At 48.2% G+C, this 21028-nt stretch overlaps 1 pseudogene across 1 annotated transcript in view; it reads right to left on the bottom strand.

The window, feature by feature from the left end:
- Positions 1-21028, bottom strand: part of LOC309523257 (surfeit locus protein 1-like) — a 65985-nt pseudogene that overhangs the window by 38984 nt on the left and 5973 nt on the right. Inside the window, exons 2-4 of the transcript XR_014224657.1 lie at positions 9236-9308; positions 8975-9137; positions 1667-1749 (exon numbers count right to left, since the gene is read on the bottom strand). The product of XR_014224657.1 is annotated as a surfeit locus protein 1-like (transcript). The remainder of the gene's footprint in view (positions 1-1666; positions 1750-8974; positions 9138-9235; positions 9309-21028) is intronic.

The raw sequence follows: 21028 nt of genomic DNA on the forward strand, positions 1-21028 counted from the left end.
CCTCCACCTCTCTGCCCTGAGCCTCTGCAGCTCAGGAGAGGCTGGAGGGTTACTGGACCCAGAGGCAACCTCGGCTTCCTCTGATGGGGCTGAGAGTGGAGCACCTGCAGGCAATGTGTCCTCCATCACCCCAGGAGCCAGAGCAGACTCATCTGATGCCTGCACCTGAGGATCCAGCACAGGTGAGGACCCTTCAGGCTCATGCCACAGCCCCGGCTCAGCTGGTTCTGGAAGTGGGGAATACTGTGCAGGCTGGGATCCCTCAGGTTCAGCATCCGAGTCCGAATCCCAGGCCATCACACTTCGCCTTTCTGGATCTCACAGTAACTGTCCCGGAAATGCACTACAAACCCAGCTTTCAGCAGACAGGAGACAGACATCAGGTTGCTCCTCAGCGAAGGAACACACAGAACGTTGTCCAGATGCGTGCGTAGACAGGAGACAAAAACAGAACCACCCGACTCCACGTCAGATTTCCTCCCGTCAGCCAATGCCACCTGGCTCCGTGGTGTAGAAACCTTCTTGGCAAAAACCGCCTCTGAAACAACAAAGTGCCAGGAACTCCCTGAATCGATAATCCAGGTGTTTCACTGCTCATCAGGACACTCGACCACGGCCGTCACAAGTTGCGCCATCTGCTTCTTCTTTCCAAACTTTGTTTGCTGTTTCCGCTGCTTTTGACCCTGAGATATGGCCTCCTCCGGACACTGCTTACTCAGATGCCGAGTAGAACCGCACCTGTAACAACGACAAACAGCAAACGCAGATTCCACACCAGCCGTAGCTCGGGTATGTTGTTTTGGCTGGTTCTCCTCAGAAATGCTGCCTGCATTCTTCACAAGCCGATCGCTTGTCGAAGCACTCGGAGCAGACAACTGCTTGCCGTCACACCTCTGCCATTCCTCCAGCAGCCGGCCAGTAACATAATCCAGAGTCAGATCTTCATCATGCATAGCTTCCAGCGTGAGAACGAGATTGTCCCAGCTACTGTGTGTATACAGGGAAATAGACATAATGGCTAACAAAAAGGGCCAACAGCTGATTACAGTGGTATCTCTGGTTACAGACGCTTCAGGTTACAGACTCTGCTAACCCAGAAATAGTATCTCAGGTTAAGAACTTTGTTTCAGGATGATAACAGAATTTGCGCGGCGGCAACAGGAGGCCCCACTAGCTAAAGTGGTACCTCAGGTTAAGAACAGTTTCAGGTTAAGAAGGGACCTCCGGAACAGGTACCACTGTACAACCTTGATAGCATCAGCAAGACGCCAGTCTATAGTAGAAGTAGATACCAAAAGACGCCAATCTGTACGAGAATCAGGTTTTTTAAAATCATTGTTGGCAAAAACACTTGCAGAATATTTACTACTTAGCATCATTAAAAAAATTCTGTGCCACACAATACCACTCAAAAATGGTATATAGATAAAATCAACAGGAATATCCCAAAGGTTGGGAACATGGATGAAACTAGGGCTGGGTGATACCTGATTTCAACATTGCAATATTGTCACCAGCTAAACATCACAATATACGGATATATCACTATGTCTGAAATAAGGATGGAGCTATAAAGAAGCATTAGCTGGCTTCACAGCTTTTCCTGCATCATGATTTTCAAATATCGCCCCGCTCTAGATAAAACCCCAAATGTTTTGTCACTTACCAGGTAATGATGTGTTGCATGTGCTCGTTGCATAACGTCACCCTCGTCTGGCCTCCAAAGGGCCCCCCCTGGAACTGTGCTTTCTGTGGTTGCAAGAGAGAAACAGCAGGGAGTCAGAACCATATGCAATATGAGCCTTTAGAAAAGAAATTCAAACACCAGGGGCAGCTTACTTTTATGTAAAAAGTGAAAACCTATGTAGGTAGTCCTATGTAGGTAAACTTATGTAATCTCTACTCCCACTCCCATCTCACTCTCCCTGCCAATGATACAGCTCTCCCATGCTCAGATTTTCTGTGTAACTCCCTGTCCTACTTCACCCCCTGTATAGCATAGCAAACCAACCAAATGGCTGTTCTACCCAATCCACACCTGGCTCTGACATAAAGGTAAAGGTAAAGGGACCCCTGACCATTAGGTCCAGTTGCGGACGACTCTGGGGTTGTGGCTCTCATCTCGCTTTATTGGCCGAGGGAGCCGGCGTACAGCGTCCGGGTCATATGGCCAGCATGGCTAAGCCGCTTTCTGACGAACCAGAGCAGCGCACGGAAATGCCGTTTACCTTCCTGCCGGAGTGGTACCTATTTATCTACTTGCACTTTGTCGTGCTTTCAAACTGCTAGGTGGGCAGGAGCAGGGACCGAGTTCCCCCCTCCGCGGGGATTCGAACCGCCAACCTTCTGATCTGCAAGCCCTAGCTCTGTGGTTTAGGCTCTGTGGTTTCTGACATAAGTGGTATTAAACTAAGTGGAACTCCATTCATTCGGATCCTGCCCCCTCCAGAGCAGGAAAAAACATGCTGCTTCCATCTTCCATGTGACACCCCATAAGATACTTGAAGGTGGCTACCCTATCTCCTCTCAGTCTTCTCTTCCAGGCTAAACATACCCAGCTCCCTCAACCGTTCCTCATAAGGCTAGGTTTCCAGATCCTTGATCATCTTGGTTGCCCTCCTTTCCACATGTTCCAGCTTGTTAATATTCTTAAATTGTGGCACCCAGAACTGAACACAGTACTCCAGGTGTGGTCTGACAAAGGCAGAAGAGAGCGGGACTATGACACTATATTTCTGTTGATGCAGCCTAGAATAGCTTTAGCTTTTTTGCTGCTGCATCATACAGTTGACTCATGTTGAGGTTGTGGTCTAATAAGACTCCTAGATCCTTTTCACATATACGGCTGGCAAGCCAGGTGTCCCCCATCTTTTATTTGTGCAGCTGGTTTTTCCTGCCTAAGTGTAGAACCTCACATTTGTCCCCACTGAAATTCATTATTGCGTGTATGTAGCTCTGCATGTGTGTAGCTCTACTCAATACTACTCTATAATTTAGTGTAGATATATTTCTTATATATTTTAAATGTGTAAAAAAAAATCCTACGGTTAAAAATATTCTTAATATTGAACCAAACCAATAAAAGAGATGTCAAATTATGTGTTACTTACTAAATCTGTAGTGTTTATCCTCCAAAAAAACTCAAAATAATGTACATAGATCCCACCACACTGCCTCTCATATTATTTTATTTATTTATTATGTAATATATTTATATCCTGCCAAGTTGGAATTCAAGGTGGCTTACAACATTTAAAAACATCAGTCATAGAATAAAGAATAATAAAAACAAACTGGTTAAAAACAATACTTAAAATACATCACAATATATCTAAAACCGGCAATTAAAATTTGAACTGACAGCAGCCCAGTCATCAGCATTGTCTGCACCTTAGTTTCCAAATGCATAAAGCCCTTTACTGCAAAAGTAAATTGATGCCTCCTTGCCTGAATAGAAGCAGGAGCCAAGTCTCAAAGAAGAAACTTTGTTTGCTGATTGGAATCTCCTTCCCACAGCACTGCTGAGAAACGAAGTTTCCAGTAAGCAAACAAATTTTCTTTTTCTCCCAATAAGATCCATGGGGCTTTAAGGCACACACCATGCCTCTTGTTAGGCAGAGTAGAGACCCCAAGACCGTGCTAAGCTTGATACCGTGCTGGGTTTCTATTCTGCCTAGCAAGAGGCACGCAAGTGGATCTTATTGGGGGGGGGGGGGACAGATTGGGCAGGCAGGAAATGGCCATTTACTTTGCAGTAAACTTGGCTTTACCTTGCAGTAAAGTTCTGCTTCCTGCCTGATGTTGGTTTCTATTTCCCTCACTAAGCAGCAAATGCATGTCACAAGACATTGTTTACATTCCACAGTCCAAGTTACTGTTGGATTTCCACGGGAATGGGAGACTGGATGTGACGTACACTGGTTTCCTGTTTTTCAGTGTTCTTTCGTTTCTTTGTTGGAGAGGGAGTTGCTCTGTGCTCTCACAGAGGCAAGATGTATGTTTGTGTGTTCTCGATGTAGATGAGAAATAAAATTAGCATGTAGCACGATACCTGCTTATCCTTTCGTCTGCGAGATTACACTCTGCTGTATCAGCTCCAGATGGGCAAGAGCTGATCAAAATCTCACATTTTAGGTTCCGGGCCCAGAAGTCAGAATCGGAATGATGACTGGCGGCCGGCAGAGGAACGGAACGGAGTTATCTGCTCTGCGTGTCAAGAAGATTGATGAGAGGTATGTGCTGTCGCTTTGGAATGCAGCTGCTGTAAACAGACGCAGCTTGCTTTAAAGCAGCAGAGATGGCTAATGCAAGGCTAGCTGATGCTTTTGGGATTCCTAAGCTCAATTTAAAGAATTATGCGGAATGGGTGTTGTATGCAGAAGCACTGCTACGAAAAGAGGGTCTGTTCAATGTCATTACAGACACACACACCCAGCTCCGGTGATGGATGAATGGAAGGCTAGGGATTCCAAAGCAAGGGGAACTCTTACGCTGATTGTATCCCCAGAAGAGCTATGTCTTTTGCGTGATAAGACCTCAGCCAAAGAAATCTGGGTCACTTTAAGAGACACTCATTTGAGAACAGAGGCTGGTGCTTCTTTGTTCTACTATGCCAAGCTGCATGATATGGCTCTTGTTGAAGGTGCAGATGTGCGTGCTCATCTGATGGAGATGCAGAATCTCAGGCATGAGCTGCAACAGAGAGAAATCACTTTTCCAGAGGCTGTGTATTCCTTCATGATACTACATTCTTTGGGTTCAAGTTGGGAATTCATTGCCACTCAGATTGCTGTTCTGCCAACTGCTCAGCTCACGGTAGCACATGTTACTGCTGTGATTCAGAATGAAGCTGACAGGCGGAGTGCTAGCTGCATCGGTAAGGTGGAGTCTTCACAGACGTCATCCCAGAATGCAGTGGAACCACTAGATGGCGCCAAAGCTTTGAAAGCAGTGAAATGCTACTCATGTGGACGTCTAGGCCACATGAAGAGGGAATGCAGATATCCCAAGGCCAAGACAGAGCAGCGCAGCGAAAGCTCAACGCGTGTAAAAGGCAAAGGTAAAGGTCCGGTGTCCAGGACAACGCAGCACAAGGTGATGGTCTCACTCTTCACTCCAAAGGTTGCAAAGGTCCAGAAGACGTCTAGATCATTCTTTGTGGTTGATTCAGGAGCGACGGGATACATTTGCAACGAGAAAGGACTGTTCGTGTCTTTTACACCGCAGGAAGGTGCGATTCACCAGGCAGATGACCACACGATCTCCAGTCAAGGTTATGGAACTGTTGTTCTTCACAGTTTGGACTTGTCGATACACGACGTTCTCGACGTTCCAGATGCTGCACACAATCTACTCAGCGTCACGCAGCTGAATGAACGGAACATTGACGTTTCCTTCAAGAACAAGAAGTGCACCATCACAAAGAAAAACGATTATGTATTGCATGCTGAATATGTTGATCGTTTGTTTGTTTTGTATTATGATGATGTTGTGCAGGATGAAACGTGTTGCATTGCAGGTTCTAACAAGGTTTTGCATGCAGGATGTATTCATTATTTTCACAGGAAATTTGGTCATTTACACTTTGAGGCAGTATCCAAAATGCCTCCCTTGGTTGAAGGTATGGCTATTAAACCCTGCAGGTACCACATGAAGTGTAAGGCACGCGCAGCAAACAAGGTGAAAATGGCTGTGAAAGGTAAGGTGTCTAGTAGACAAGCTACAGAACCATACCAGGTAATGCATGCTGATTTAGTTGGTCCACTATCGCCCTCTTTGGGTGGAAACAGGTACTTTATGGTCCTCATTCATTCATTTTCCAGGTATATTTATGTGTTCAATCTCAAGCAGAAATCAGAGGCATTTCAAAGGTTCAAGGAATTCTGTGCTTGGTTGGAAAATGTGCATGGTAAGAAGGTAAAGACTCTTTTCACTGATCACGGGGGGGAATTCACTTCTCAGCAGTTTGAAGCTTTTCTGACTGAGAAAGGAATTCAGCACGATTTGTCTAGTCCTCGTTCTCCATGGCAGAATGGACTTTGTGAGAGAGCAAATCAGACATTGCTTCAAGGGTTGAAAACCTTGCTGCATGATGCCAATCTTCCAGAGAGTTATTGGGCGGAATCTTTGGCCTGTTTTGTTTACAGTTATAATCGAAGATTGGTTGTACCTCCATGAAAATATGTTTGGCAAGAAACCATACATCAAACACATGAGAATTTTTGGTTCTGACATGTGGGTTCACACACCGCAAAGCTCCAAGTTAGGCAAGCGTGGTTTGCATGGTATCTTTCTAGGTTATCAGAAAGGTTCTTACAGAGTAATGATGACTGACTCTAAGACAATTAGGCTCACTAGAAGTGTTGAGTACAATGCCAAGTGGGGGGAGAATGTCGGAATTTTCCAATGTTATCCTGATGATAGTGATGAGACTGAGGATAAGCAACAGCCACAGCAACAACCACACCCTACACCCACTGATAAAGGTCCTGATTCTGAATCTGAGACTGAATCGGATGATTCAGAGGATTTCAAGAGTGCGAAAGCCTCTATGCGACCCTCTGAAGGCTCTGATCGAGAATTGGAGGAACCATTGTTCACTATAGGCCACTATTCTCCTAAGAAGGAAGAGGAGAGTGTTGAAGACTTACGGCTAATTCGCAGGTCTGAAAGAGCCACTAAAGGTAGACCTCCAAAGAGATTTGCTGATGAATTTGCTAAAACAGCAGTTGCAGCTGTTAATAGCTCCAAGAAGGTATTTGAACCTTCAAGTTTCCAAGAAATCCAGGATTTGGATGCAAAGGATGCTGACCCATGCTTAAATGCCATGAAGGCCGAGCTTGATTCCTTAAAGAGGAACAAAACATGGGAGCTGGTTCCAGTAGTTCCAGGAATGAAACTGCTAGGAAACAAATGGGTCTTCAAAGCGAAGACAGATCAAAATGGCAAGATAGTCAGAAACAAAGCCAGATTGGTAGCCAGAGGTTTTTCACAGGTACCAGGTGAAGACTATCATGAGACCTACTCACCCACTGTAAGGTATGAGAGCATTAGGCTTATGCTCAAGCTTGCTGCAGAAGAGAATCTTCATGTTAGTCACCACAATGTGAATACAGCATTTTTGTACGCATCTCTAGGTGAATCATTTTATATGCTTCCACCTGATGGTGTACAGGTAAAACAGGGATTTGTTTGTTCTCTGAAGAAGTCCCTATATGGTCTCAAACAGAGTGCACGGTGCTGGCACACAAAACTCACTGAAGTATTGTTTTCTCTAGGTTTTCAGCAAGGTAAAGCTGATCCATGTGTGTTTGTCAAAGAGGAAGGGCAAAATAAGCTATATTGCTTGTTTTATGTTGATGGTATACTTTTCTTTTGGAAGGATGTCACAATGTACAATAACGCCCTAGCTCAACTGAAAGAACACTTTGACATGAAAAATCTTGGTAAGGTAACCAACTACCTATGTCTGGAAATAGAGAGAGATCAAGATGGTAATATTCTAGTACACCAGTCACGGAAAATTGCTGATGTGTTAAGCAAACTATACCTGCTGGATGCTAACCCTGTAGACACACCGATGACAACAGGTTATCAGGCAGATGACACTGAAGGAGCATTTTCTGACACTACACTGTACAGAAGTGTGCTAGGCAAACTTAACTTCATTGCCAGATGTTCAAGACCTGACATTGCTGTTAGCTGTAATTTGCTAAGCAGACAAGTCAACAATCCTACTGTTAAGGATTGGGAAGCTCTGAAATGCATAGCTCGCTATTTGAAAGGCACTATGCATTACAGACTGAGATTTAACAATCAGAAGTCTGGTGGTCTTGAAATATTTGCAGATGCAAGTTTTGGAAGTGACACTACAGACAAGAAAAGTACGTCTGGAGTTTGCTACATGTACAGTCAGGGTCTTTTTGATTGGTCATGCAAGAAGCAAACAACAGTTAGCTTAAGTACTTGTGAAGCTGAACTGAATGCACTGTCTTATTCACTTCAAGATTGTGAATGGTTGTTACAATTTTGCAAAGACATGAAAATTCCTGTCAAATGTCCAATCCAGGTTTATCAGGACAACAAAGCATGTTTGGCTTTGCTGAGTTCTGAAGGTTGTAAGCAAAGCACGAAGCACTTGCAATTGAAACTGCAACATGCTAGAGAATGTGTTCAGAAGGGACTCATAACGGTGTCCTATATGCCAGGTAATGAAATTCCTGCTGATGTATTGTCCAAGGCTGTTCCAAGTGATCAACACTGTACCTATGTACGGAAGTTGGGTTTGTACTGATACTGTACGAACACGCTGCCCAGTGATGTTCACAGAAAGGGGGAGGATGTTGGTTTCTATTTCCCTCACTGAGCAGCAAATGCATGTCACAATACATCTTTTACATTCCACAGTCCAAATTACTGGAGGGAGTTGCTCTGTGCGCTCACAGAGGCAAGATGTACGTTTGTGTGTTCTCGATGTAGATGAGAAATAAAATTAGCATGTAGCACGATACCTGCTTATCCTTTCGTCTGCGAGATTACACTCTGCTCAATCAGCTCCAGATGGGCCGGAGCTGATCAAACTAACACCTGCTGGGTCTGCAAGCCCAGCTAGGCAGTGCATTCTCAATATATTACAGGGTGAAAAAATATGAAACCTTGATCGTGGTCTGGAGTTCATATCACCCATCCCTACTTACCTTCACAGAGCTATGATTCAGAGTTCCCTGGGAAGAGGGATTGACTATTAAACCACTAGTAACTGTAGCTCTGGGAGAGGAATTGGGGTGTGGGGGCTCCTAACAACTCTCAGCACTGTTAACAAACCACAGTTCCCAGAATTCTTTGAGGGAAGGCATGACCATGTCAAGTGGTATGATACGGTTTTAAATGCAGATGGGGCCCAAAGTCAGGAGCCTGTTGCAGTCCACTCCTATCAAAAGCTAAGACTACACAGCCAGGTCCTTGGGGAACTCACAGAAGTCTGCATCAAGGAAGATGGGGTCAGCTCCTGTCATTCTCGCCATGGCATCCAGGTCCCGGTAATGCCAATGATTCCTTTCAATGTCGTTCTTTGGAACAAATGGCTTGCTGGTTTCCGACAGCCTCACCACTCCTGTGAGCTCAATTTCCTCTTGGATCTACAAGGAAGAGTCAAATAGTAGTTTCTGTCCTTTAAAAAAAAGAAAGCAGTGTCTTATGATACATAATGTGGCAGTTTCCATCCCTTGCTACCTACCTGTCCTCGTAACCTGGTCTCTGGCTTAAGTTTCTTTCTGGAGACAAACCCTCTGTTGACAAGGATTGTGATCCTGCAGGGTCACGGGGAAAGGGAGTGAGAGAAGACAATAAACTCTGTAAGCATGGAAGCATCCCAGCCCCCTTAAAGCAGGAGTGGAAAATGTTTGGTGTGCCAGATCTTGGCTGACCTACAACTCCGGGTTCCCCTGGCTGTTGGGTATGTTGGCTGGAGCCGATGGCAGTTGTAGTTCAGCAACATCTGGAGGGTCCACTTCTGCTGTAAGGCACCTAACATTGTAATTCTATGCCAGTCTACTCAGAAGCAAGCATCATTTATTCAATTTGGCTTACTCACAAAGTCCATTTGTATAAAACCTATTTTTGCTAACCAGCTGGGAAGAGTTAAGAACACAGCCATCAACATTGCATTGTTGCAATTTGTTTGGATTCTATTATGAGTGCCCTACATTGTACTGTTAACATACTAACAGTTCTCTTTCATGTAACTTGGCTTTTGACTCCACAGCAATGGTTTTTCTCTCTCCTCTCTGTGCTCAGAGTAGATCCACTCACTTAGCTATCCAGCCCATGCACCTTAGAGTAGGTTCTAGGGCAGAAGACATCTGTTGGCCTTGAAGATGCAGAATTCTCTCTTGTTTTCTGCAACAGACTAACATGGTCACATGCCTGGAAAATTGACATTTTACGTTATGACAGTTCAGACATTGTTACCAACGTGAAAGAAACCTATGATAGAGGCAAAATTCAGACATATTAGTGAAATTACATACATTTAATTATAGGAGATATGCCTATCTCCTATAATCAAATTCATGTAATTTCATTTATACTTTTGGAAAAGTTAAAAAACAAAAAACAAAAACAAATCATCACAGGTATAAGTACATTCTGAAACAAGCTCTCACTCCTTTTACAGAATCCAGAGAATGGCTTAAATTAAAACAGTACAGAACATTTCAGGTCCTCATGGTTTTGAGGCAGAATCTGAATATATACAGACTATTTACTGAAGGGACACGAGCCTCAGATACGTTTAGAGACCCATGCACACACTGTCAGCAGAGTGTGTAAATCTCCACAATGGAAGAGGCAGACGGAGAGAGATGTGTAAGCATATTTACAGCATTTATTCAGCATAGTTCAGGAACAAAGGAAAACATGACTGCTTGCCTTCGTGTCCAGCAAAAACAGCAGTATAAAAACCAAATCTATTGTCATAATCTTCCAAATCCAACAAATCTGTATTTCTTAACATTATCCATTCCCTTAACCAACAGAGGCAAACCGCTTCATAATACAACTTCAAGTCTGGCAGGGTGAAGTCCCCTCTTTCTTTAACATCTGTTAACAATTTATATTGTATTCTCAGTTTCTTCCTCTGCCAGACATATATTGAAATTGCTTTTTGCCATTCTGTAAAAATTGCTGCCCCCTTGATTATAGGAATTGATTGAAACAAAAATAACATCTTTGGTAGCACATTCATTTTTATAGTTTAAATCCTTCCCCAAAATGATAATTTCATTCTTCCCTATATTTCCATGTCTCTCTTAATTCCATTCCACACCGGTGTATAGTTATTTTGAAATAAATCTATATTCATTGTGGTTAACCAGATTCCTAGATACTTAACTTTTTTAACTACTTCTATACCGATTTCCTGCTGCAACATATCAACCAAGTTGTGCTGGTCCCGGGGGTAAGGTACCGTGAGTGTAGCAGAGTCCACACGAAGAGGGGCGAGGTCCGATGCAGAGAGCCGGGCGGGGAACAGGAATGCTGGAACAGAAGGCTGAGCAGGTAACAGGAACGCCGGATGGTCGGGAACAGGAGGCCGAGCAGGGAACAGGAGTACTGGATAGTCAGGAACAGGAAGCCGAGCAGGGGACAGGCGTACCGGATAGTCAGGAACAGGAGGCCGAGCAGGGATCAAGAACACAGGAAGGTCCGTAGCCAACAACGACGTTGCTCCCGCAACCTGGGGCCGGCCTGACTGGGCTTTTATCCTCTTCCAAGGTCAGGGGCGGTCCCGACCCCCAGGAGCCCCGCCTCCTCTGGCCTTAAGGCGAGCACTCCTCCTGGGGGCAACCAGTTCCCTTCGCCTCTCTGCCCTAAGCCTCTGCAGATCAGGAGAGGCCGAAGGGTTACTGGGCCCTGGAGGAGGCTCACCTGTGGCCACTGAGTCATCAAGCCCCTCTGGGGCCAGAAGGGCTTCACCTGGGGCCAGCTCCTGATGCACTGCCACAGGTGCAGGCTCCTCAGCATCTAGGCCTTGCCCCAGTTCAGCCGGCCCTGGAGGCGGGGACTCCTGTGCAGGCTGGGATTCCTCTGTTTCATCCTCCGAATCGGAATCCCAGGCCATCACACCACCCCCCCTCCCAGGCCCCCCCCTCAACCGAGGGTCCGGACCCGGCTTGCCGGGGTACGTCGCATGGAACTCTCGGAGGCAGGCAGGAGCGTGGACGTTGGCCGCTGGTTCCCAGGAACGGTCCTCCGGTCCGTACCCCTTCCAGTCAATGAGATACTGCAGCTTTCCCCTGCGGTATCGGGAGTCCAGGATGCGTTCCACCTCGTACTCAGGCTCTCCCCGAACCAACACTGGCTGCGGTCGGGGACGGTTCGGGTGGAACTCGTCGGGTGGGGCCACCGGACTCAAAAGGGACCTGTGGAACACCGGGTGAACCTTCAGGGTTGCGGGTAACCGGAGACGGAATGCCACAGGAGAGACTTGGTCTACGATAGGGAACGGGCCGGTGAAGCGGGCGTCCAACTTCCGCGAAGGTCGAGAGGGGTGGAGATGGCGAGTGGAGAGCCAAACCAGGTCACCGACGCGAAGTTCCGGCCCCACCTGGCGGTGGCGGTCGGCCTGGGCTTTGTACGCTTCCTTGGCCTGGTGCAGTTGCTCCACCAAAAGCTGTTGCTGGGACTGGAGCTCTTGAAGCCACTCCGTCACCGCCGGGACCGCGGATGCCGGCAGCACCTCTGGAAACAGCCGTGGATGATAACCATAACTGGCCTGGAACGGGGTTTGCTGGGTGGACGCATTCACCGCGTTGTTATAGGCGAACTCCGCCAACGCCAGGTGGTCGACCCAGTCATCCTGCTGGTAGCTGCAGTAACACCGGAGGTACTGCTCCAGCACCGCGTTCGCCCGTTCCGTCTGGCCATCGGTCTGTGGGTGGTAGGCTGACGAGAGGCAGACCTCTGTCCCGAGGGTCTGGTGTAATGTTCACCAGAACCGGGATGTGAACTGAACTCCCCGGTCGGACACCACGCGCTCAGGTAGTCCATGCAGGCGGAAGACATGCTGAAGGTACAGCTGAGCAGTTTCCTTGGCTGTGGGTACAGATGGGCAGGGAGCGCAGTGTACCATCTTGGTGAAATGGTCGGAGAAAACCAGAAGGCAGGTACAGCCACGAGACGAGGGTAAGTCCACTATAAAGTCCAACGAAACCGTGTGCCAAGGGCGCGGTGGAACTGGCAATGGCTGAAGTAGGCCGGGGGGTCGCCCGGTAGGACCCTTGGCGCGACGACAGACATCACAACCAGCAACGTAGCGAGCCACGTCAGCCTTCAGGCGGGGCCACCAAAATTCACGACTGACCAGATGGGTGGTCCGATACCGACCAAAGTGCCCCGCTGCTGGGGCATCATGGGCCATCCGGAGAACCTCCAGCCGTAGTGGCCCTGGCGGGACGTACAGTCGACCGTGGTGCAGCAGAAGGCCCTGATGCAGGACCAGCCCCGGATACTGTGGGCTGGACCCTTCAGCCAGCTCCCGGAGACGATCCTGGGCCCAAGCGTCGACCCGCTGCTGTTCCCGCACCCGAACCTGCAATGGCTGCGCCTCCTGGGTGGCCAGGAATGCAGCCGGAGGTAGGATCGTGGTGGGTTCTGCTTGCTGTACCGTGTCTGCGTTGTCTTCAGGTTTCCGGGACAGGGCATCCGCCTTCTGATTCTGAGAGCTAGGGATGTAGCAGATCCGAAACTGGAACCGGGAAAAGAACAACGCCCACCGGATCTGTCTTTGGTTCAGCTTGCGGGTGGTCTGGAGGTACTCCAGGTTCCGGTGGTCGGTTCTCACCTCCACCGGATGTCGTGCCCCCTCAAGATGATGGCGCCAGACCTCAAAGGCTACCTTGATGGCCAGTAGTTCCCGCTCCCACACAGTATAGTTACGCTCCGCTGGTAGGAGCTGGCGGGAATAGAAGGCACAGGGTAAGAGTGGCGCTTCAGGACCAATCTGTTGAGACAAGACGGCACCGAGAGCCGTACTGGAGGCGTCGGTCTCCACCACAAAGGGTCGAGAGGGGTCAGGATGTTGTAAGATTGGTGCCCTCTGGAAACAGGCCTTCAACCCCTGAAACGCCTCCTCTGCCTCCTTGTCCCAGGAAAACGGCGTCTTTGGGCGCAGTAGCCGGGTCAACGGGGTGGTGCGATGAGCATAATCAGCGATGAAGGTCCGGTAGTAATTGGCGAACCCCAGGAAACGTTGTAGGTCCTTGCGGTTCCGGGGTGCCGCCCATTCTTGAACCGCTGTCACCTTCCCCGGGTCCATTTGCACCCCATCCGGATAGAGCCAGTGACCAAGGAAGTCCACAGTCCGCTGATGGAACTCGCACTTGCTGAGCTTTGCGTACAAACGGTGCTCACGCAAGCGTTGCAGCACGGTCCGGACATGTCCCTCATGGCGAGCCGGGTCACGGGAGTAAATCAGTATGTCATCCAAATACACCACCACGTACTTGTCTAACAAGTCCTGAAACACGTGGTTGATGTAGCGTTGGAACACAGCAGGCGCGTTGCACAAACCGAACGGCATAACCAAATATTCGAACTGCCCGTACCGGGTCCCAAACGCTGTCTTCCACTCATCCCCGGCTCGGATCCGAATCAAGTTGTAGGCCCCCCGGAGGTCCAACTTGGTGAACACCTGTGCCCCTTGCACCCGCTCCAGCAGCTCCGAGATAAGGGGCAAGGGGTACCGATCTGGGACGGTAATTTTGTTCAGGGCTCGGTAATCATGGCAAGGGCGGAGTTCCCCACATTTCTTCTTAACGAAAAGCACTGGTGCCGCGGTAGGCGAGGTGGAAGGCCTAATGAACCCACGCTCCAGGTTCTTGCGCAAGAAGTCCTGCAAAGCCTTGCGCTCTGGCTCTGTTAGAGAATATAAGCGACTCACTGGTAAAGGCGCTCCGGGTTGGAGGTCTATGCCGCAGTCAAAAGGCCGATGCGGCGGCAGCTGATCTGCCCCCCGTTCCTCGAACACGTCCTGGTAGTCCTGATACACGGCTGGGAGCGTGGGTGCTGCCTCCTCTGAGGGCGCGGCCGCCAGCGTCCCGGATTGAGCATGGGAACATGGGTCTGGGAAGTGCACGGTCCGTTTGACCCAGTCAATCTGAACGTTGTGGGCCTCCAGCCAGTCCATCCCGAGCACCAGGGGGAAGCGGGGCATAGAGGCAATGTCCACAGTGCGCAACTCCCGGTGCTGCTGGAAACACAGGACCAGGGGCTGGGTCTCCTGAGTAACGGCACCTGAACACAGAAGTCGTCCGTCAATCGCTTCCACCTGGACCGGTACTGGCTTGTTCCGAAGTGGCACCTGATGATGGGCGGCAAAAGCAGCGTCCATATAGGAGCGGGTTGCCCCTGAATCTACCAAAGCATGGGTGTGGATCCAGGGCCCACCTGGAGGGTATAAACGTACCGAAACCATAAGATGTTGCAAGTCCATTGGTGCAGGCCCATTCTGCGCGGTTTGGGACCCCCGGTAGCTAGGGCCATCAGCTACTGGGGTTGGCGGTTTCTCAGGTCAAGACCGAGCGAAGTGTCCACTTCCGCCACAGTAAAGACAGAGATTTCCCTCCCGACGCCGCGCCTTCTCTGCGGGGGAAAGGCGTGGCCGCACTGCCCCGAGCTGCATAGGCTCCTCCGTTAAATCAGTTGTGACCGTGGGGCTGCCGGAAAAAGCTGGTGCCGTGAACTGGAAGTGTCGGCGACCCCGGGCCTGACGACGATCCTCCAACCGGTCGTCTATTTGTAGACTCCGTTGAATGAGAGTGTCTAGCGTGGTGGGGCGTTCCATTGTGGCCAACTGATCCAGTACCTCGTCCGAAAGCCCTTCGAGATACTGGTCCCGCAGTGCCGAATCATTCCAGGTCAAGTCCTGTGCCAACAGCCGAAACTCCGTGGTATATGCGGCCACCGTGGACTTGCCCTGTTTCAAACGCCGAATCGCCCGGTTGCCTTGACTCCCTTTCTGGGGGTTGCCGAACGCGGCCTCCAAACAATTGCAAAACCCCATATAGTCTGCCAGCAAGGGGGAGTCTTGCCTGAGTAGCGGCAACGCCCACTTGGCCGCCTGGTCCCTTAACAAACTAATCAAAAAGTGCACCTTGGTGCGGTCGTCAGGAAAGTTCCGGGCTCGCCCCTGAATATACAGCTTGGCCTGGGCCAGGAACATGGGAAAGCTGGCCGGGGCTCCATCAAATTTCTCAGGCAAAGCCACTGGGTACTTGCCAGGCGCTAGGGCGTTGGCCCCAGGAGCCGGTAGGGCTTCCAAGCGTTGCTGAAGTGCCACAACCGCGTCACTGAGCTGCTGCACGGTGTGAGTCAAGGCCTGGTTCTCCTGGGCCAAAGTCACCAGTGCAGCCGCCTGGTCAGCCATGGCCTCTGGCTCTTCCCGAACGCACCCTTACGAAGGGGGAGTGCGGGTGTGGCGGGAGCAAACTGTGCTGGTCCCGGGGGTAAGGTACCGTGAGTGTAGCAGAGTCCACACGAAGAGGGGCGAGGTCCGATGCAGAGAGCCGGGCGGGGAACAGGAACGCTGGAACAGAAGGCTGAGCAGGTAACAGGAACGCCGGATGGTCGGGAACAGGAGGCCGAGCAGGGAACAGGAGTACTGGATAGTCAGGAACAGGAAGCCGAGCAGGGGACAGGCGTACCGGATAGTCAGGAACAGGAGGCCGAGCAGGGATCAAGAACACAGGAAGGTCCGTAGCCAACAACGACGTTGCTCCCGCAACCTGGGGCCGGCCTGACTGGGCTTTTATCCTCTTCCAAGGTCAGGGGCGGTCCCGACCCCCAGGAGCCCCGCCTCCTCTGGCCTTAAGGCGAGCACTCCTCCTGGGGGCAACCAGTTCCCTTCGCCTCTCTGCCCTAAGCCTCTGCAGATCAGGAGAGGCCGAAGGGTTACTGGGCCCTGGAGGAGGCTCACCTGTGGCCACTGAGTCATCAAGCCCCTCTGGGGCCAGAAGGGCTTCACCTGGGGCCAGCTCCTGATGCACTGCCACAGGTGCAGGCTCCTCAGCATCTAGGCCTTGCCCCAGTTCAGCCGGCCCTGGAGGCGGGGACTCCTGTGCAGGCTGGGATTCCTCTGTTTCATCCTCCGAATCGGAATCCCAGGCCATCACACAAGTCTTGTTTCATATTTTTAACTAATATTTTAGTCTTGCTTTTGTTTAATTTAAAACCTGCTACTTGTCCAAATTGTTCTATTTCTTTAATAACTTTTGGCATTATTTAATGGTTCTTTAATGGGGATAGCTCAGTTGGTTAGAGCATGGTGCTGATAATGCCAAGGTTGCAGGTTCAATCCCCGTACGGGACAGATGCCTATTCCTGCATTGCAGGGGGTTGGACTAGATGACCCTTGTGGTCCCTTCCAGCTCTACAGTTATATATATATGATTCTATAGTTACTACCAAGTCATCTGCAAAGGCTTTCACTTTATGTTCTTTCCAGCCTACTGAAATTCCTTTTATTTTCTCATTTTCTCTTATTGTCCTTAGAAAGACTTCCAGTACCGATATGAATAATAACGGTGAAAGCGGACACCCTTGTCTTGTACCTTTCGTAGTTTCAATATTTTCAGTTATTATATTAAGGTTAAGGTAAAGGTACCCCTGCCCGTACGGGCCAGTCTTGCCAGACTCTAGGGTTGTGTGGGACTTCCGGGTTAGCGCCATCGGCAGTGGCGGAGTTCCTCTGATCGAGAGGAACCTGCTCCGTGAGAATCGGGTCTTGCCGCGGTGGCGAAGGCGGGGACCCGTTAAAAATCCCAGGCGGAGGAAGCCTGGGAACGTGGGATTCGGCGGGCACCAAGAGCGCCTCCCCTACTCGCGGGGAAACCCATTTTGGGGTTCCGGAGCGAAGTGGGGTGAGCGGCACGGTGCTTCGAACTGATTGCTACTTTCACGGAGTGAAGCCACACAGCTGTTGCCCGAGAGCGCTGACTTTTTCCTGTGGACAATTGGATTTAAAAGTAACTACCCGTGAGTAAAGTGAAGAATTGGAGTTTTAAAAGTTGAGTTAATTTGGCACTGAAGCGGGAAGGTCTAAACAGGAAGTCCGCCTTCTGCCTTTGTAAATAGATTGAAGCAAAGACATTGCAAGCTAGTCTGGAAAGTCGTTTGTATTTTATTTATTTTATTTTTTTATAAAATATTTATTAAAGTTTCACAAATTATACAGACAAACACAACAATACAAACAAACACAAACAAAAAAAAGAACAAGTATAATTTCAAACCCTTATTTTCTTATAACTAACTTCTCCGACCTCCTCATACCTCCCCTTTCTGCATTCCAATTTCAAATTTTAATTCAGCAAATCCTCACCCTTAAATTTATCTAATTTTTAACCTTTCTTTTCTTTTAACTTAATCCTTACAACTGTAATCCACTTAATTTCTAAACCAGCATCATTCTAACATTCATTAATTTTACAATGTTTCTTAAGATAGTTCTTAAATTTCTTCCAATCTTCTTCCGCTGTCTCTTTTCCCTGGTCTCGGATTCTGCCGGTCATTTCTGCCAGTCCCATATAGTCTATCACCTTCATCTGCCATTCTTCCAAGGTGGGTAGATCTTGTGTCTTCCAATACTTTGCGATGAGTATTCTTGCTGCTGTTGTAGCATACATAAAAAATGTTCTGTCTTTCTTTGACACCAATTGGCCGGCCATGCCCAGGATGGAAAGTCGTTTGTAAAGGACTAAATTTTCATCAGCTAAAAACACCAACCCCCCCCTTGGAAGCAGGAGAAGAGGGGGGAAATCTTAGATTGTTTAAACCTGCAGGAGAGAGAGTAAAGAAAGATAAATTTCCACCGTCTTGAACCTGGGAACGGGGTGTCAGAGACAGACGCTTTGGGGAAGTTCATTGACTGTGAATAAAACGTTTTTTGACAGATAGTTAAAAAAAAGAGAAGCATATTGATTCCAATGTTTCCTTCTGCATATAAAAAGGAATAAAATATCTGGAAAACGAAAGTAATTTTGTTGCTGGAGCTGCTTTCAAAAAGACGGATACAAACAGAAATTGTTTCCTCTAGAGGGAGCTTGTGATACTGTTGCTGGAGTCGATCTGGGGAATTTTACAGCTGCAGAGATTAAAGATCGTGGGAACCTGACATTGACCTTGAGCAAGAATGTGTCTAGAAGAAGTTTTAGTGCTTGCTTTTTGCAAGACAAGCGCTTTACTGGAACAGCTACATGAAAAGATGGATTTGATGACTGTTGCAGTTAGCAGTTTTGGACAAATGGTGAATACCTACATAGAAACTACTCAGGAACCATCTCAGGAATTTGCTTTGACAGGGCAAGTTGTGCAGAAGACAAAGGAGGAGGTTGTTGCTGAACCTCAAGTAATAGAAACGGAGAGAGCCGCAGCCTTGCAGGAAAATAAGTTGTTGTTTCTGACAACTGAACCTGGAGAAAGTCAGATTGGGAGAGATGGAGTACTGTTTGGTTTGGAGATGGGAAGCTGGATGGATCCCCCTATGCAGGGATGTTCTGACTTTTGGGATCTGGTTGTGGGCCAGGGGGAGCTTGGAGTTGTGGGGGCCCTTAACTTTGGAGGGACTTTGAAACATGCCTTCAAATATCTTTTGGATTTCAGTGCTGACTGTGGAGAGTGGGCTGACCTGTCGAGAAGGGATAAAGACATTGTCAAGTTGGAGTCTCCCCGAGATCTACCCCTCAGTGAGAAAGGAAGGAAATTAAGAATAAGATCAGCAGAAGATAAAGTAAAGTGCAGGTATAAACATGAAGAAGACCTGCAGAAGGGACATGGAAAAGACTTAAGAGCCTCGGATAGAAGGTTACCAGGTTAATGGACTAGATGGAAGGGGAAGAGCAGCAAGGAGGGACAGGCCCAGAGATTGTTTGATCATTATTTTGAGATCTAAACAGGAGAGAGACAAAATACTAGACCTTCATTTTAAGAAATCGCTTGAGATCCAAGATAAAAGAGCAGAAATTTACAAGGATATACCAAAACAACTTTTGGACCTCAGAACCGTATACACTGATTTAGCTAGACTACTGAGAAGCAACGGGATACCCTACAGGTGGGAGTTTCCCCAAGGTTTATCTTTTAACTATAAAGGAAAGAAAGTTAAAATTAAAACAAAAGAGGATAACCAGAAGTTCCTGCACGACCACGGAGAGGATCTACAGAAGGGAACAGCAGTTCCTCGGCCTCAGTTACAGCCTGGAATAGAACCAACACCTTCTCCCTCGGGTCCGGACGAAAAGGAGGACACCCCATAAAGAGCAACAACAGATTGATTCAGGATGTCTCTGCAGCTGTATAGTTGGAACATTAATGGAGCAAATTCCCCGGAAAAAAGAAAACGGATTTTTCATATTTTGAAAAAAGAACATTTGGATATAATTTGTTTGCAGGAAACACGTGTGACTAGACTCCACAGGAAAGTGTTAATTAATAAAAGACTGGGCCAAGAATTTATTTCATCAGATAGAGTTAAGAAGAGAGGCGTGGTGATCTATGCAAAGGAGAATTTGTCTCCGAAATTTTTGTTTAAAGATGAACAAGGAAGAATCCTGGCAATTGAAATACAAACACAAGGAGAAAAGGTTTTGATAGTAGGAATTTACGCACCAAATGAGGGGAAATCGGAATTTTACAAGAAGCTGCATGAGACAGGGAATTAATCAACCTGCGTTCACACTTTTAGCCCGAAAATGCAGCATACCTTGAGCTTGTTGCTAGGAAAACAGCTTCCTCTGGATTCTGCCGTCTGTTCAGCCTCTGGCTTATCTCAGACGCTTGCCTTCTCCCTTGGAGCAGAGGAGGAAATTCCACCAGCCTCTCATGCAGATGTCCGATGAATCGCAACCATCCGAAGGCTGCCATATGTTAGTATCTTGGCTCACAGGCAGAGGTACCTGGCCTCCCCCGAGGCAATTGAGCGAGATACTGTGTTTACCTTCCGTCTGCGACCCCGGCAGGCTAGGTAAACAAACCCGGCGATTCTTCTCATTAGACGTGAGATAGAACACACCCTCTGCTTCTCTGCTTCTCTCTCCCTCCCTGCATTCTCCCAGGGAGGAGAAATGAGACAGACAGGAGTCCTTTTTACATGTTTATTCCTGTCACTCATCAGCACATAGAAATGCAACCGTTCCCTTCAGACTCCATCAGAAGAGACACAACTCCTCCCCTGTACTTCCAGCACAGGTCACATGACTCTCTGAGCTAACATCCGGTTCTCAGTACAGAGAATAGGCTCCACCTTTTCTCCAACAGTACTTCTGCAAAACACAACATCCTGTTTTGCATTCCAGCCATCTGGAGCTGGCTTTTGCCTTGGTGCTTTTTCCCAACAGTGCCCTCTCCCCCCCCTATTATTTATCTCAGTCCTGGAGGTGCTCCTGAATATGATTAGGAAGGACCGGCAGGTACAAGGAGTACGGGTCGGAGCGAAACAATATAAACTGAAAGCTTTTGCAGATGACTTGGTTTT

The sequence above is a fragment of the Podarcis vaucheri genome (assembly GCF_965113315.1).
Source record: "Podarcis vaucheri genome assembly, chromosome: W".
Taxonomy (NCBI): Eukaryota; Metazoa; Chordata; class Lepidosauria; order Squamata; family Lacertidae; genus Podarcis; species Podarcis vaucheri.